Below are 16,345 nucleotides of genomic sequence, written 5' to 3' on the forward strand. Positions count from 1 at the left end.
CCGAGATAGGATCCATGTATCAGAACAAAGCATGGACTCTGGTGGACTTGCCCGATAGGCAAGCCATTGAGATAAATGGATCTTTAAGAAGAAGACGGACGTGGATGGTAATGTCACCGTCTATGAAGCTCGACTTGTGGCGAAGAGTTTTTCACAAGTTCAAGGAGTTGACTACGATGAGATTTTCTCATCCGTAGCGATGCTTAAGTCCGTCGGAATCATGTTAGCATTAGCTGCATTTATGAAATCTGGCAGATGGATGTCAAAACGAGTTTCCTTACCAGTCTTCGTAAGGAAAGGTTGTATGTGATACAATTAGAAAGTTTTTTTCGATCCTAAGGATGCTAAAAGGTATGCTGGCTCCAGCGATCCTTCTAAGGACTGGAGTAAGCTTCTCGAAGTTGGAATGTGCGCTTTGATGAGATGATCAAAGATTTTGGGTTTATACAAAGTTTATGAGAAACTTGTATTTCCAAAGAAGTGAGTGGGAGAACTATAGAATTTCTGATGAGTATATGTTGTTGACTTATTGTTGATCAGAAATGATGTAGAATCTCTGGAAAGCATACAGGGTTATTTGAAAGGTGTTTTTCAATAGAAAACCTGGATTAAGCTACTTGAACATTGAGCATCAAGATCTATAAGGATAGATAAAAAACGCTTAATGGTACTTTCAAATGAGCAACTACCTTGACATAATCTTGAAGGTGTTCAAGATGGATCAGTCAAAGAAGGAGTTCTTGCCTGAGTTGTAAGGTATGAAGTTAAGAGTTAAAGCTCGACCACGGCAGAAAAGAGAGAAAGGACGAAGGTCGTCCCCTATGCCTTAGACATAGGCTCTACAGTATGCTATGTTGTGTACCGCACCTGATGTGTGCCTTGCTACATATCTGGCAAGAGGGTACAAAGGTGATCATGGAGTGGATCACCAGATAGCGGTCAAAATTATCCTTAGAGGAATAAGGATATGTTTCTCGGTTATGGAGGTGATAAAGAGTTCGACGTAAAGAGTTGCGTTGATGCAAGCTTTAACACCTATCCGAATGACTCTGAATAGCAAACCGGATACGTATAGTGGAGCAACCATTTGGAATAGTTTCAAATGGAGCGTGGAAGCAGCATTTATAATATGACCTAGAAATTTGCAAAGCACACACGGATCTAAAAGGTTCAGATCCGTTGACTAAAACCTCTCTCACAAGCAAAACATGATAAAACCCAAGAACTCATTGAGTCTTAATCACATGATGATGTGAACTAGTTTATTGACACTAGTAAACACTATGGATGTTGGTCACATGGCGATGTGACCTATCAATGTTAATCACATGGCGATGTGAACTTGATTATTGACTCTAGTGCAAGTGGGAGACTGTTGGAAATATGCCCTAGAGGCAATAATAAATTAGTTATTATTATATTTCCTTGTTCATGATAATCGTTTATTATTCATGCTATAATTGTATTGACCGGAAACCGCGATACATGTGTGGATACATAGACAACACCATGTCCCTAGTAAGCCTCTAGTTGACTAGCTCGTTGATCAATAGATGGTTACGGTTTCCTGACCATGGACATTGGATGTCATTGATAACGGGATCACATCATTAGGAGAATGATGTGATGGACAAGACCCAATCCTAAGCCTAGCACAAAGATCGTAGTTCGTATGCTAAAGCTTTTCTAATGTCAAGTATCATTTCCTTAGACCATGAGATTGTGCAACTCCCGGATACCGTAGGAATGCTTTGGGTGTACCAAACGTCACAACGTAACTGGGTGGCTATAAAGGTGCACTACAAGTATCTCCGAAAGTGTCTGTTGGGTTGGCACGAATCGAGACTGGGATTTGTCACTCCGTGTGACGGAGAGGTATCTCTGGGCCCACTCGGTAGGACATCATCATAATGTGCACAATGTGATCAAGGAGTTGATCGCGGGATGATATGTTACGGAACGAGTAAAGAGACTTGTCGGTAACGAGATTGAACAAGGTATCGGGATACCGACGATCGAATCTCGGGCAAGTACAATACCGCTAGACAAAGGGAATTGTATACGGGATTGATTGAGTCCTTGACATCGTGGTTCATTCGATGAGATCATCGTGGAACATGTGGGGGCCAACATGGGTATCCAGATCCCGCTATTGGTTATTGACCGGAGAACGTCTCGGTCATGTCTGCATGGTTCCCGAACCCGTAGGGTCTACACACTTAAGGTTCGATGACGCTAGGGTTATAAAGGAAGTTTGTATGTGGTTACCGAATGTTGTTCGGAGTCCCGTATGAGATCCCGGACGTCACGAGGAGTTCCGGAATGGTCCGGAGGTAAAGAATTATATATGGGAAGTCATGTTTTGGTCACCGGAAAAGTTTCGGGTTTTATCGGTAATGTACCGGGACCACCGGGAGGGTCCCAGGGGTCCACCAAGTGGGGCCACCATCCTCGGAGGGCTGCATGGGCCAAGTGTGGAAGGGGACCAGCCCCAGGTGGGCTGGTGCACCCCCCCAAGAGGCCCATGCGCCAAGATATAAGGGAAAGGGAGAGTCCTAAAGGGGGAAGGCACCTCCTAGGTGCCTTAGGGAGGATGGACTCCTCCCTGGCCGCACCCTTCCTTGGAGGAAGGGCCAAGGCTGCGCCTCCCCCCTCTCCCTTGCCCCTATATATAGTGGAGGAGAGGGAGGGAAGCCGCACCTGAGTCCCTGGCACCTCCCTCCCTCCCGTGACACCTCCTCCTCTCCCGCAGGTGCTTGGCGAAGCCCTGCAGGATTGCCACGCTCCTCCACCACCACCACGCCATTGTGCTGCTGCTGGATTGAGTCTTCCTCAACCTCTCCCTCTCTCCTTGCTGGATCAAGGCATGGGAAACGTCACCGGGCTGTACGTGTGTTGAACGCGGAGGTGCCGTCCATTCGGCACTAGGATCATCGGTGATTTGAATCACGACGAGTACGACTCCATCAACCCCGTTCACTTGAACGCTTCCGCTTAGCGATCTACAAGGGTATGTAGATGCACTCTCCTTCCCCTCGTTGCTAGTCTCTCCATGGATAGATCTTGGTGACACGTAGGAAAATTTTGAATTTCTGCTACGTTTCCCAACACCTCTTTCTTCCCCTGCCTTTATATACTCCCGAAACCCTCACAAATATTAACAGAGGATTTTTACGCCGCCCACCTCTTTGCTCCGTGAAGATCCAATCAGGTATTCTGCCAAGGAGGAATTCATCACAGAGATCATTTACATGAACATTGTTGCCACTATGTTCATGTCTGAGTAGTTCTTTTTGTACTATGGGAACATAACTATTTTTCCATTATAATATGGCATCAGCCCACATCCTAATAAGATGGCACAGCCCACGTCCTAATAAGTTGGATGAACCATTTTTTTCTTATAATGGCAATGGTGGGTAATTATTTCACTTATAAACTATTCTAACGGTTATAAAATTCTAGCCTATTAAATAGACAGTCGGATGTTTTTGATTTTTGAGGGGTTTTCTAGCATTTTTTTACCTTTTTTCTGGGGAGCCATGTCGATTACTTTTAATATATAATAGATTGACAGTCGGATGTTTTTTTAGTTTTGAGGGATTTTCTAGCATTTTTATCCTTTTCTGGTGAGCCCATCAATTACTTTTAATATATAATATGTTAGGTTGTGTTGGCTCCTTGCAAAAAAAAGCCATGTACATATTATTTTATGGGCGATAAAAAACTAGGGCCCAAGATATACATGTGTAACCAATAAAAACACATCTTTCGTGGGAACTGGGCTTACCAAGGAGGCATGTCGATGCTCAGAGTAACATATGTGTTATACCATGACTTACCAAATGTCCCGGTATTTTCTAGTTTCTCTTAGTGTATCTTTCCTAGTTGCGAGCTGAGTTTCTAAGTTCAGGCCCAAACCAAGGTCCATGTTATACTAGCGTATTATGGATTAAAGGACGACCACTTCTAGGTTAGATAGTTCATAGCTAGTACAGGATATGGATGTAATCAATGTGGTCACTGATATATTAGGATGTAATCAATGTGATAAACAAAGGATTTGGACGCAACTAACAACCAAATAAATTTGACCACAATTATTTTGTATATTAGAGTAAAACTTAGCTGGGTTTAACTCCCATTAATACTTCTAGATAAGGATATGGATGTAGTCAAATGGCAATCATTTAATATTTCTATTTTTAGAAGTGCTAATAGTTATATATGGATGTGAATACTAACATCATAAGAAAGACATATCAGTGGTTGCAAAGAAGGATGTCAATGCATTCACATATGTATATTTGGACGATAGTTAATAGTATCCATAAACTAGCACCTTTTATGAGTTATTGTATGTTAATTCTTACTAAAGATTTACATAGTCTTAGCATAGTCAAATAGCACTCCCATACAACCCTTTTATTCTATATAAGGGGAGTACATCTTCTCATATCCTACACAAATATGTGGTTAGCCAACAATACTCGTAAATCTCTAGTTTTCTGTAGGTACTTGTGCTTCTATTTGTAGTAGTAAGTTTCTTCCTCTTTGTCCACATTAGTATGCCGAGGAAAGAGCGGCGGTCAGGTGTGGCATACATCCATAATGACAAAGATCGTGATCTCACCTTCTACAAGCGACGTTCCGGTTTGTTCAAGAGGGCGACCGACATCTCTGCCCTCACTAGGGCTAGGGTTGCAGTCGTCCTAGAGACAAACAATGGAAAGATGCACTCATTTGGGACGCCATTGGCCGATCCCATTGTTGATGCTTTCCTATTTGGAGCTCCACCAGCAGTTCCCTCCGCCAATGAGGCAACCACTGCCAGGATTGGAAGCCTACAAAACGAGGTGGCTCAGTTGGACATGGAGAACAAGACCGAGGAAGACCAAAACCAACTTTCCATACTTCGTATGAAAAGTATCCAAGAAGAGAATCCAAGTATGGTGGCAAATCTTTTATTCACGAAGGAACAAGATCTCGGTCTGGAAGATCTAAATAAGCTCTTCAATGAGCTCTCTCGGGTCCAAAAAGACATTAGATGCCGGCTACCTCCATTGCATGGTGGTGAAGCCAAGACCAGTGTCACATGTGTGGCACAAGATCTGCAACTACCAAGTGTTCTGTCGACGGATCATTTGGGTACTACTCATTCACTAATGCAGTCATCGTGGCCTCACAATCTCTCACAACTCCAGCTACCTGGAGATCCACTACCATCACAACCAGAACAAACTTCGGCACCAATGTTTCCTATGCAGGTACCACAAATGTTTGATTTTGCACCACCATCTTTAGCCCCACACTTGGCTTCCCATGTCCAACCCATACCAAATCAGTTACATGAGCAAACTCAACCAGAGGAGTTGCATGTTCAGAACTATGAAAGTCCTTGCAACATAGTGCAACCACAACAAAGTGATGCAAACCACGACTCAACATCTGGGCAGAATTTGGAGGCCTCTCCACTATTGGGGTACTCAAGTGGCAATGCCTTTTCTATTGATGACCCATTTAACACTGAACAATGGGGTTATGCTCTATCAGATCAGTCGTTCTACAATAGTTTCCTAGGGATAGATGATTACTTAGGCTCTAGCGGTACCGATCTAGGACAGTCTTCCATGGTAAATGGTGGATGGGTTGATGTGCCGCCCTCTTCCACTGGACAAGATATTGATGGTCTTATAGACTATGGAGAGCTTTTGTAGATGCTATTTAGCGCTTACATTTAAGAGATATATTGAAATAAAATATTTTTTCCCAAATTCGTTATCCTTTGGACTATTTTCTTAATTAGGATATTTGGGACAAATATGCATGCTCAGTGTGTTCCAAGTCTTGGTCCATGATGTGTTTTCATCAATACCTACAATTTTGTTGTTTTTTTGTTGTTGTTTAGAGTATTGTCATCTTACAAATGAAGAAGTGGAACATGTATTACAACAATGCACCTCTTATAATATTGTGAGGCAAACATTAGCATGTCAACTAAAAACAGAAGCCATGCTCATTAAATAAATAAATTAAAAGATAGAAAACAAGTCCAAACACTACTAGGGAAAAGCCTATACACATGATCTTACCAGCAGCGAGTTTTAAAATAAGGCGCTGCCGCAATTTATCAGTAGCGCGCTCAACCAGAACTCGCTGCTGAAATAAAAGTAGCAGTAGCACGCCTCCACTAAGCCATGCTACTGCTAAAATTCCCACGACCCCGCCGCGAAGCTAGTTATAGCAGCAACACGTTAATTAGAAGGGCGCTACTGCTAGGTAGTTTAGCTGTATCGCCTTTACTTATACCGCGCTACTACTAAAACTAGCTACCTCCCACCACTCACGCTCTCCTCTATCCGTTCCACACTCACACTCACACTCACTCGACCTCCCCCTCACCCCTCCCCCCGCGCCGGTCCTTCCTCGCCGGCCGCCGTCGCCTACCCCTCCTCCCTCTCTGCCACCGTCACCTCCTCCTCCTTGCTGGACTCGGTACCGCCCTCCTCCTCCGTCCTCCCTCGACTCGCCACCGGTCGGCCCCTCCTCGCTCCGCCCTTCCTCCTCTGTCGTACTCTCTCCTCCCTCGTCCAATCACCCCTCCTTCTCCCTCCTCCCTCCTACTCTCTCCTCCCTCCTCCAGTCGCCCCTCCTTCTCCCTCCTCCCTCCTCCATCCACAACCCCTCCTCCCTACTACATTTTGATTTAGTAGGCTAGTTCATATGCAACATTTTGATTTAGTTCATATGATTTAGTTGATTTAGTAGGCTAGTTGATTTAGAACATTTTGATTTTGTTGATTTAGTAGGCAAGTTGATCTAGTAGGCTAGTTGATTTAGTTGATTTATAGAACATTTTGACTTAGTTGATTTAGTAGGCAAATTGATGTTGGGGAACGTAGCAGAAATTCAAAATTTTCCTACATGTCACCAAGATCTATCCATGGAGAGACTAGCAACGAGGGGAAGGAGAGTGCATCTACATACCCTTGTAGATCGCTAAGCGGAAGCGTTCAAGTGAACGGGGTTGATGGAGTCGTACTCGTCGTGATTCAAATCACCGATGATCCTAGTGCCGAACGGACGGCACCTCCGCGTTCAACACACATACAGCCCGGTGACGTCTCCCATGCCTTGATCCAGCAAGAAGAGAGGGAGAGGTTGAGGAAGACTCCATCCAGCAGCAGCACAACGGCGTGGTGGTGGTGGAGGAGCGTGGCAATCCTGCAGGACTTCGCCAAGCACCTGCGGGAGAGGAGGAGGTGCCACGGGAGGGAGGGAGGTGCCAGGGACTCAGGTGCGGCTGCCCTCCCTCCCCTCCACTATATATAGGGGCAAGGGAGAGGGGGGAGGCGCAGCCTTGGCCCTTCCTCCAAGGAAGGGTGCGGCCAGGGAGGAGTCCATCCTCCCTAAGGCACCTAGGAGGTGCCTTCCCCTTTTAGGACTCTCCCTTTATCTTATCTCTTGGCGCATGGGCCTCTTGGGGGGGGGGGCGCACCAGCCCACCTGGGGCTGGTCCCCTCCCACACTTGGCCCATGCAGCCCTCCGAGGATGGTGGCCCCACCTGGTGGACCCCCGGGACCCTCCCGGTGGTCCCGGTACATTACCGATAAAACCCGAAACTTTTCTGGTGACCAAAACAGGACTTCCCATATATAATTCTTTACCTCCGGACCATTCCGGAACTCCTCGTGACGTCCGGGATCTCATCTGGGACTCCGAACAACATTCGGTAACCACATAAAAACTTCCTTTATAACCCTAGCGTCATCGAACCTTAAGTGTGTAGACCCTACGGGTTCGGGAACCATGCAGACATGACCGAGACGTTCTCCGGTCAATAACCAACAGCGGGATCTGGATACCCATGTTGGCTCCCACATGTTCCACGATGATCTCATCAGATGAACCACGATGTCAAGGACTCAATCAATCCCGTATACAATTCCCTTTGTCTAGCGGTATTGTACTTGCCCGAGATTCGATCGTCGGTATCCGATACCTTGTTCAATCTCGTTACCGGCAAGTCTCTTTACTCGTTCCATAACACATCATCCCGCGATCAACTCCTTGATCACATTGTGCACATTATGATGATGTCCTACCGAGTGGGCCCAGAGATACCTCTCCGTCACACGGAGTGACAAATCCCAGTCTCGATTCGTGCCAACCCAACAGACACTTTCGGAGATACCTGTAATGCACCTTTATAGCCACCCAGTTACGTTGTGACGTTTGGTACACCCAAAGCATTCCTACGGTATCTGGGAGTTGCACAAGCTCATGGTCTAAGGAAATGATACTTGACATTTAGAAAAGCTTTAGCATACGAACTACACGATCTGTGCTAGGCTTAGGATTGGGTCTTGTCCATCACATCATTCTCCAAATGATGTGATCCCGTTATCAATGACATCCAATGTCCATGGTTAGGAAACCGTAACCATCTATTGATTAACGAGCTAGTCAACTAGAGGCTTACTAGGGACATGGTGTTGTCTATGTACCCACACATGTATCTGAGTTTCCTATCAATAGAATTATAGCATGGATAATAAACGATTATCATGAACAAGGAAATATAATAATAACTAATTTATTATTGCCTCTAGGGCATATTTACAACAATTGATTTAATAGGCTAGTTGATTTAGTTGATTTATAGAACATTTTGATTTAGTTGATCTAGAATGCTAGTTGATAGCTCTCAAGATTTGGCACTTGATAGTTGGTCCTATTCTAGAAGGTGTTAATACGTAAGCTATGAAAATATAACTGAAGAAGAACCAAAAAAATCACATGCTACTGTTTTTCTTTCGTGTGAAGTGGATCATTAATCCTTTGCTCCTATTTCTTTAGGAAAATGGCGCCACCACCACCACCACCATGTCGATTGTGCAAGTCAAGGTGCGCCAGCAGCCTTGCAACTGGCAAGCTATTTGGCATCTACTTCCAAGCGAGTTTTCTTCATGCGGCGGTAAGAAATTATATGAAATGTAACAACAACTTTATTTTTAGTGTTGGCATTACTGCATTGTGTCATTTTGCTTTTTTTACACAGATCGTCCCATGCAATGTGAGGTTGAAATTCAACAAGTTGACAGGAGACACTGTGACATTTGAGGCTCCTAGGGGGCCGTACACTATGGAGGTCGAGAAAGGACAAAATATTTCACAGATTGGAGGAGATGGATGGGCCCGTTTCCTCGCCCGCATGCATCTTACTGGTGGTGAGTTGACCAGCTTCTCCTTCAGAGCAGAAAGACCCAAGCTGGCTGTCATTTATATCAACCTGGTGGAAGATGATGAAGATGACGAAGATGATGAATATAATGAGGACCCACTCGATGAAGATGACGAGGACCCACTTCATGATGCCATCGTAGCTCAAAGAATGAGGCTGAGCGAGGAGGAGGTGTGCAACCTGTGGGACATAATTCCACCATGTGCTGACTTCGTTGGGGTGCCATTCGCGACCCGCCTGACAAGTACCATGGTCGATCGACATGATATGGTATGTTACACTTACAAATGCAAATTATCCAATGATATGCTTAGTGTAGAGTCCAATGATATGTTGTGTGGAATCTAGTCGATGATATGCTTTAGTGTAGATTTCGATCACATGCTTATTAGTGTAGAATCTAAGGAACTATTAATAGTGTAGATAATCCATATATACTTATTTGCAAGAGTATGTGCGAGGCTATTTATTAATTGATATGTTTTTCTTATTCAGAAATTGGCAAAGAGCCTATCTGTGAGTTATGGTATCGAGCCTGATGATGAAGGCTCAGCTGGACTATGCCTTACCGCAAGGGGCTCCGTCACAACCTATACTTACCGCGTGGACACGGACGGTCGCACACACTTAAACTCGGTTGGGTGGAAGAGATTCCTTGATGGCAAGAATCTTCGTGTTGGACAGGCCATCCTAATTACTATCAGGAACACCAACCGCCCAGGCTTGAGGATGATGATCATCTCCAATATCATCTAGAACAACATATATGTGTGTGGCTATATCATCTAGAACTACATATGATGATCGTCGTTGATATCATCTAGAACTACATATGATGTTCGTCGTCGATATCATGTAGAACTACATATGATGATCATCGTTGATATGACCTTGTACTACTTGAGGATGCATGTTGACTATACATGAAATTGTTATCTAGTACTCCCTTCGTTCCAAATTACTCGTCGTGGTTTGAACTAAAACCACGACGAGTAATTTGGAACGGAGGGAGTACTACCTAGTACCTATAATCCTTTATGAAATTGATATCTAGTAGTACCTAGTATCTGGAAATTGTAGTTTATTGAAACCTAAACGGGATAGGAAGCGCGGGAAAATGATGAAAGATATAGCAGTAGCGAGGGGCTAGGAAACCGCTACAGCTAACTAATAGTAGCGTGTTCTAGAAAAGCGCTGCTGATATAGTCAACAGTAGTAGCACGGGTGCTGACCGCGCTACTACTAACAGTTAGCTGTAGCGCCGTAGTAGTAGCACGGCTACCCGCGCTGCTGATAGCCTCAAAACCCGCGCTACTACTAGGGTTTTCCCTAGTAGTGAAACTTCAACTCAAGAGACTAGAATCCATTACTTCTGATCGCATAACACTACCAAGAACAACAAGTGCACCTCATATGAATTACTGAATATGAGAAATCATGGTTTTCTTAATAAACGTGAATATGCCTTATCAAGAAATTAGAACCATAGTACACATGTGAAGAGACAGTGGCCGCATTGATCCATTGATACCACATATGCACCATTAACAACATTGAAAAGTACCATGGATCTAGAGCTCTCCATAAATATATTATAAATTGACTTAATTTTAAAGTATGTCATTAATCATTGTAATTACAAAAAACTTACAAGGACACAACGAGGAGGAATTAAGCTTGGGGATGCTTGATACGTCTCCAACGTATCTATAATTTTTGATTGTTCCATGCTATTATATTATCCATCTTGGATGTTTTATATGCATTAATATGCTATTTTATATCATTTTTTGGGACTAACCTATTAACCTAGTGCCCAGTGCTAGTTGTTGTTTTTTCCTTGTTTTTGTCTTTTACAGAAAATCAATACCATATCGGCAACTTTGTTCATTTCCTGATATCAAGTAATTATTGTCTTTGTCTGGCAGGGTTTGGAAAGAATTCACCGCAATTGTTCTGGGACTGCTGACGGAGCTGCGATTTACACACCCGAAAGTAAGTGCTACTAGTTAGTTCCACGCATCTCCCATTGATTCTAGCTAGTTTCATCAATACCATTTAACATGCTCGATTATTAGTTTGATTGAACTCTACTTCTCGTAAAGTTCTTGTGGCAGGAAGCCGGGAATGATTTTTATGGATACTACGTTTGCGAGTTCATCTACAACTCGACGGCCTCTAAGCGGGGCTACTCTGAAGAGCAATATGAAGTACGTAAACAAAAATATTCATAATTTTATTTTATTACCATCAGTTGTGTTGAGTTTCATTCATATATATGTATTGACCCCCTTCTTTAAATTAGTTGTGGCAGATGCGGGATGAACTCCTACCACATGATCGCATACGAGCAATTCAAGAGGAATTGGCGGGATTCTTTCTTGACCACGTCATACCTAAAGCCGGAGAATACCATGTGGAAGTTGGAACCGATTTTAGATGTTAGGGATTGTAAGACATGTTATATTGTATATATGTAGTAGCGTTAGATAGATATACGAAAACATGTTGTTCGACCATTCTCTCCGAGAAAGAGAGGTCTCACTTCTCTCTCTATATATATGTTCATGACGATCTTCTGTAATTAATGGTTCCTTCATGCTTACTAGCTAGCGTGTCGAGTTCTCTCTATACGTATAGTAGCTAGCGTCAAGCAAGCACGGAGAAAGAGAGGTCACATCTCTCTATTAGCTAGCTAACACAATATGATCAAACCCCTAAATTAACCCTCGAACCCCTCCCCTTTAAAAAAAACAAAAAACCCCAACTCCTGACAGCTGCTGATGCGTGGAGGTCTTTTGGTCCCGGTTGGTATTACCAACCGGGACTACAGGTCCTCCTATATGGGCGCCCTGCAGCGGCCACATGGAGCCCCTTCTATCCTGGTTCGTAAGTGAACCGGGATTAAAGGATTTGGCTTTAGTCCTGGTTCCAGAACTGGGGCTAAAGGGTCTCTGAAACCGGGATAAATGGCCGTTTTCCACCAGTGTAGCGATGACCGGCGGCTCACTGGTTGTGAGGGAAGAGCAGGAGGCGGCTGTGCACTGAGTGAGTGAGAGGAGTTGGTGCTTTTTTCCTTAAAGAAAAAGAAATAAAAGGAGAAAGGGGTAGCTGCTATGCGTGACATAAATGTCACATAGCCTAACCAGTCATTTTCAGAGAAAAAACTAACCAAATGACCTTTAGGTAGCCTACAATTTATTTCTTAATATACACAGGATGCAACTCACATTGTACCGTGCAAATTATTAAGCAAAAGACAACAATTCGAACATTGTACGGAATGCATCAAGTAAATCTTAGTTTGTAAGATATAATTAGCTGGATCATTGCTTTGCTCTATGTACACATCATTGAGTTAGATTTTCTATATCAACTTACATCGCAAGTGAAGTGAATTTTCATTACTTTTTGATTGATTGTTACGGGATATCATTTCTATACATACAAACTTTGACGCGCATCATGGTCCAATTTTTTTTGATGTGCATTATGTTTATATATGCAATGGGCAAGAAAAAGTTCCATGGCCCGTGGCAACACACAAGCATTCTACTAGTAAAAAATACCGTGCATGGATTTTTTGTAAGACTGTACGTAAAGAAATATAAAAATGTTTATAATATTATTTTATATTAACAGTTTTGCTAGAACTCATCTAGATGAGATATAATTTGGTCTCATTCACCTTTTATAGCCATTGGATGTGATGCTATAAGATGCGTGTGTGCTGACGTGGGTTGTATCTGTTCTTGTTTTTAAAGTGAATGAGACCAAATTATGTCTCATCTAGATGAGTTCTAGGTACTCCCTTATATTAATCTAAACACTCTTTACAGAGGGAGTGTTGAATAATTAGGCATTTTCCCGTTTAGTTTAATCCAGAAAAATAATGGATAAAACATGAATAGCAATAAAATGATGAAACTAGAAACTAGCAACAATTCGTTGAGACTAGTCATGCAATCAAAATCATAAGCAAAATACATCATATCCATGTCAATTGCTATTAGCAATAAACCAAATGCTAGCCCTAACAGTGAGGATAAGATGGCATACGGCACAATAGCAGAAGGTGCAGATGTCTCGATCGTCATGTCGCTGAAGAGGTCGTTGACGTCGGGGAAGAAGTTGTCGTTTGGGAACTCGTCGTCAATGATGTCGCCGTTCCCAGCCACGATGAACAAGACTCCAACAGTCGCGTAAGGATGCTCCCCAAAAACCTGATCGCCCCTCTCCTATACCGGATCACAAGAGGCAGGGTTTCGGAGGCCTGCTGTCTCACTCTCCAGTGCACGCCAGGAAGCAAGATGGGAAAGAGGTAGGCGGTGCAATGCTCTAGAACAATTCGAAGAGTTGTTTCTCGTTGGGAAGAGGAGCGACCTCTTATAGGAGTAACGAGATGAAACTGAAATGGACACACTAATTCTCATTAAGGAGAGGAGAAACAGACACACCACTAAAAATCCTATTAAGTGGTCAGTTTCGTCTCCCATTAGTAGGCAAATCGTTTCAAGTTCTTGCATGACAAAATATGCTAGCACACACGGTATGAAGAAACCAATGTACTAATGAAGAAATGAAACCGAAACCAAAATATTGATGCCATCAATGAGGAGATGAATGTCATCATTCACCACCATTCGGTTTCATTTTCCACTAGCGCAACTATGTTAACTTCTTTCTTGTCATGCATGAACGTGCCACATGGGCCTATGGGATTTTCCTATAAATTATTGGATATAACAGATGGTTTAAATCCCAATAATTCTAACAATCCCCCACCAAATCCCAGAGGCACATCAAGTTTGCCTACGGTTCCAAAACATTGTTTATATACCGGTGTTTCGATGGAGACTGTTAAGTTGAACTTCCACCTAGAACTCCATGCTACATTCGTTCACAACTTGAACAGTGGACTACGCCTTGAACTGCAAGTTTTGTGCAAACAAATTTCACGTAAAAGCCTTGACCGATACTAGACCGCTGAAAACTTTCCCGCGGGTAGGAGCATATACGTCATACTGCGGGTCCTCTTCATGAGTTTATTAGAGAACACCCAACTCTCACAGACTGTGACGTTTAACAGTCTAACTCATATAGGTGTGTTCTTTCTAGATGTTCTGTAGGACAACATCTTTGCCTACCCAAGCCATTCAAAACAAATTAAGATAAATATCAGCCTACCATACAAATTAGGAGAGAATTGCATCATAACGGAGTGGATTTTTGTCAAATAAATATTCTCCTCTCAGTTATCCAATAGTTTGTCTCGTCAATTCTAATTCACGAGATCTCTGATCACAAAGAATGGGTTACCACCATGAACAACTTATGTAGTGGGTCTCAATCCCATCTCCTTCGATGCATTGTCTATCACATTTCGTGATAAACCCTTTGTGAAGGGATTTGCCAGATTCTTCAATGTGTTTATATAGTCCAACGCTAGGGCTGGAATTTGAGCCGAGTCGAGCCAGCTCGGCTCGACTCGCTAGAGCTCGTATCGTTAACGAGCTAGCTCGACTCGACTCGTTATTATAACGAGCTCAAATCCAAGATTGGCTCGACTCGTATAACTCGCGAGCTGGCTCGTTTAGCTTGTTAAGCTCGTTAAAGATATGAACATAAAACCCTCATATATTATAAAATGATTATGTATATATTAAACATATATATCACTAAACAATAATAATTTCCTTGTAACGCATGAGTCTCCTAGGCGGTTGGGCCTTCAACTGCTAGGCCTTGTGTTGTGCACCTGGGACATAGGGTGCTGAGTGGCTGATTTTTTTATTGGGAGTGGCTGATATTTTGTACCGAGCCTAACGAGTTACATGAGTACTCGTGAGATTGGCTCGTTTAACTTGGTCTATAAACGATCTTAAACTAAAGCTCGGCTCGACTCGTTATTCTTCGAGTTCGAGTCGATTCGAGCCGAGTCACGAGCTACTCGTTTAGCTCGCGAGCTTCGAGCTTTTTTTCCAGCCCTATCCAACGCTATAACTCCGGAGTTTCTCATGAACCTGACAGATTTCAGTCTCCTTCTCACGTGTCTTGATGACTTCTTATTATCCTTAGAACTGTTTACCTTGACGATCACTGTGTGATTATCACAGTTCATTAGAATAGCTGGTATTGGTTTTTCAACCACCGGCAAGTCCATCAAAAGTTCTTGAAGCCATTCTGCTTCAACTGTTGTCGTGTCTATTGCTGTGAGTTCTGCTTCCATTGTTGACCTTGTTAAGATGGTCTGCTTGCAAAACTTCCAGGAAATAGCAGCACCACCAAGTGTAAACACATAACCACTTGTCTCTTTAAGCTCATCAGCATCAGATATCCAATTTGCATCACTATAACCTTGAAGTACTCTTGGATACCCGGTATAGTATAGCCCATAACTCGCAGTACCTTTCAGATAGCGCATTATTCTCTCAAGTGCATGCCAATGAACATCTCCCGGGTTTGAAACAAACCAACTTAGTTTACTCATAGAAAATGAGATGCCAGACCTTGTAGCACTAGCTAAATACATAAGCGAGTCAATGATTTGATAATATCTCAATTGATCCTTTGTTTCTCCTTCATTCTTCCGAATTAAAACACTCGGATCATAAGGTGTCGGAGAAGGTTTGCAATCTGAATATCCAAAGCGATCCAGAATCTTCTCCACATAGTGAGACTGCAAGAGAGTGATCCCACTATCACCACCTCTTAAAAGCTTGATGTTCAAGATAACATCAGCTACTCCAAGGTCTTTCATCTCAAAGTTTTGATTCAGAAAATCTTTCACTTCCTGAATGACCTTGAGATTTGTTCCAAATATAAGTATGTCATCAACATACAAACATAATATAACTCCTTCGCCCCCACCATGGCGATAGTACACACACTTGCCGGCTTCGTTTGCAACAAAGCCTGTGGATGTCAAAGTTCTTTCGAACTTCTCGTGCCACTGCTTAGGTGCTTGTCTCAAACCATACAAAGATTCCAATAATTTACACACTTTTCCTTCCTGACCATCTACTACAAAACCATCGGGTTGTTCCATGTAAATTTCCTCCTCCAACTCTCCATTTAGGAAAGCTGTCTTAACGTCCATT

The 16,345-nt window shown here is 43.0% G+C and overlaps 1 pseudogene; it reads left to right on the top strand.

Moving 5' to 3' along the window:
* Positions 1 to 4,470: 4,470 nt before the first annotated feature.
* On the top strand, positions 4,471 to 5,717 carry LOC119336525 (annotated as a pseudogene).
* The last annotated feature ends 10,628 nt before the right edge of the window (positions 5,718 to 16,345 follow it).

This window comes from Triticum dicoccoides, chromosome 7B (genome assembly GCF_002162155.2).
Source record: "Triticum dicoccoides isolate Atlit2015 ecotype Zavitan chromosome 7B, WEW_v2.0, whole genome shotgun sequence".
Taxonomy (NCBI): Eukaryota; Viridiplantae; Streptophyta; class Magnoliopsida; order Poales; family Poaceae; genus Triticum; species Triticum dicoccoides.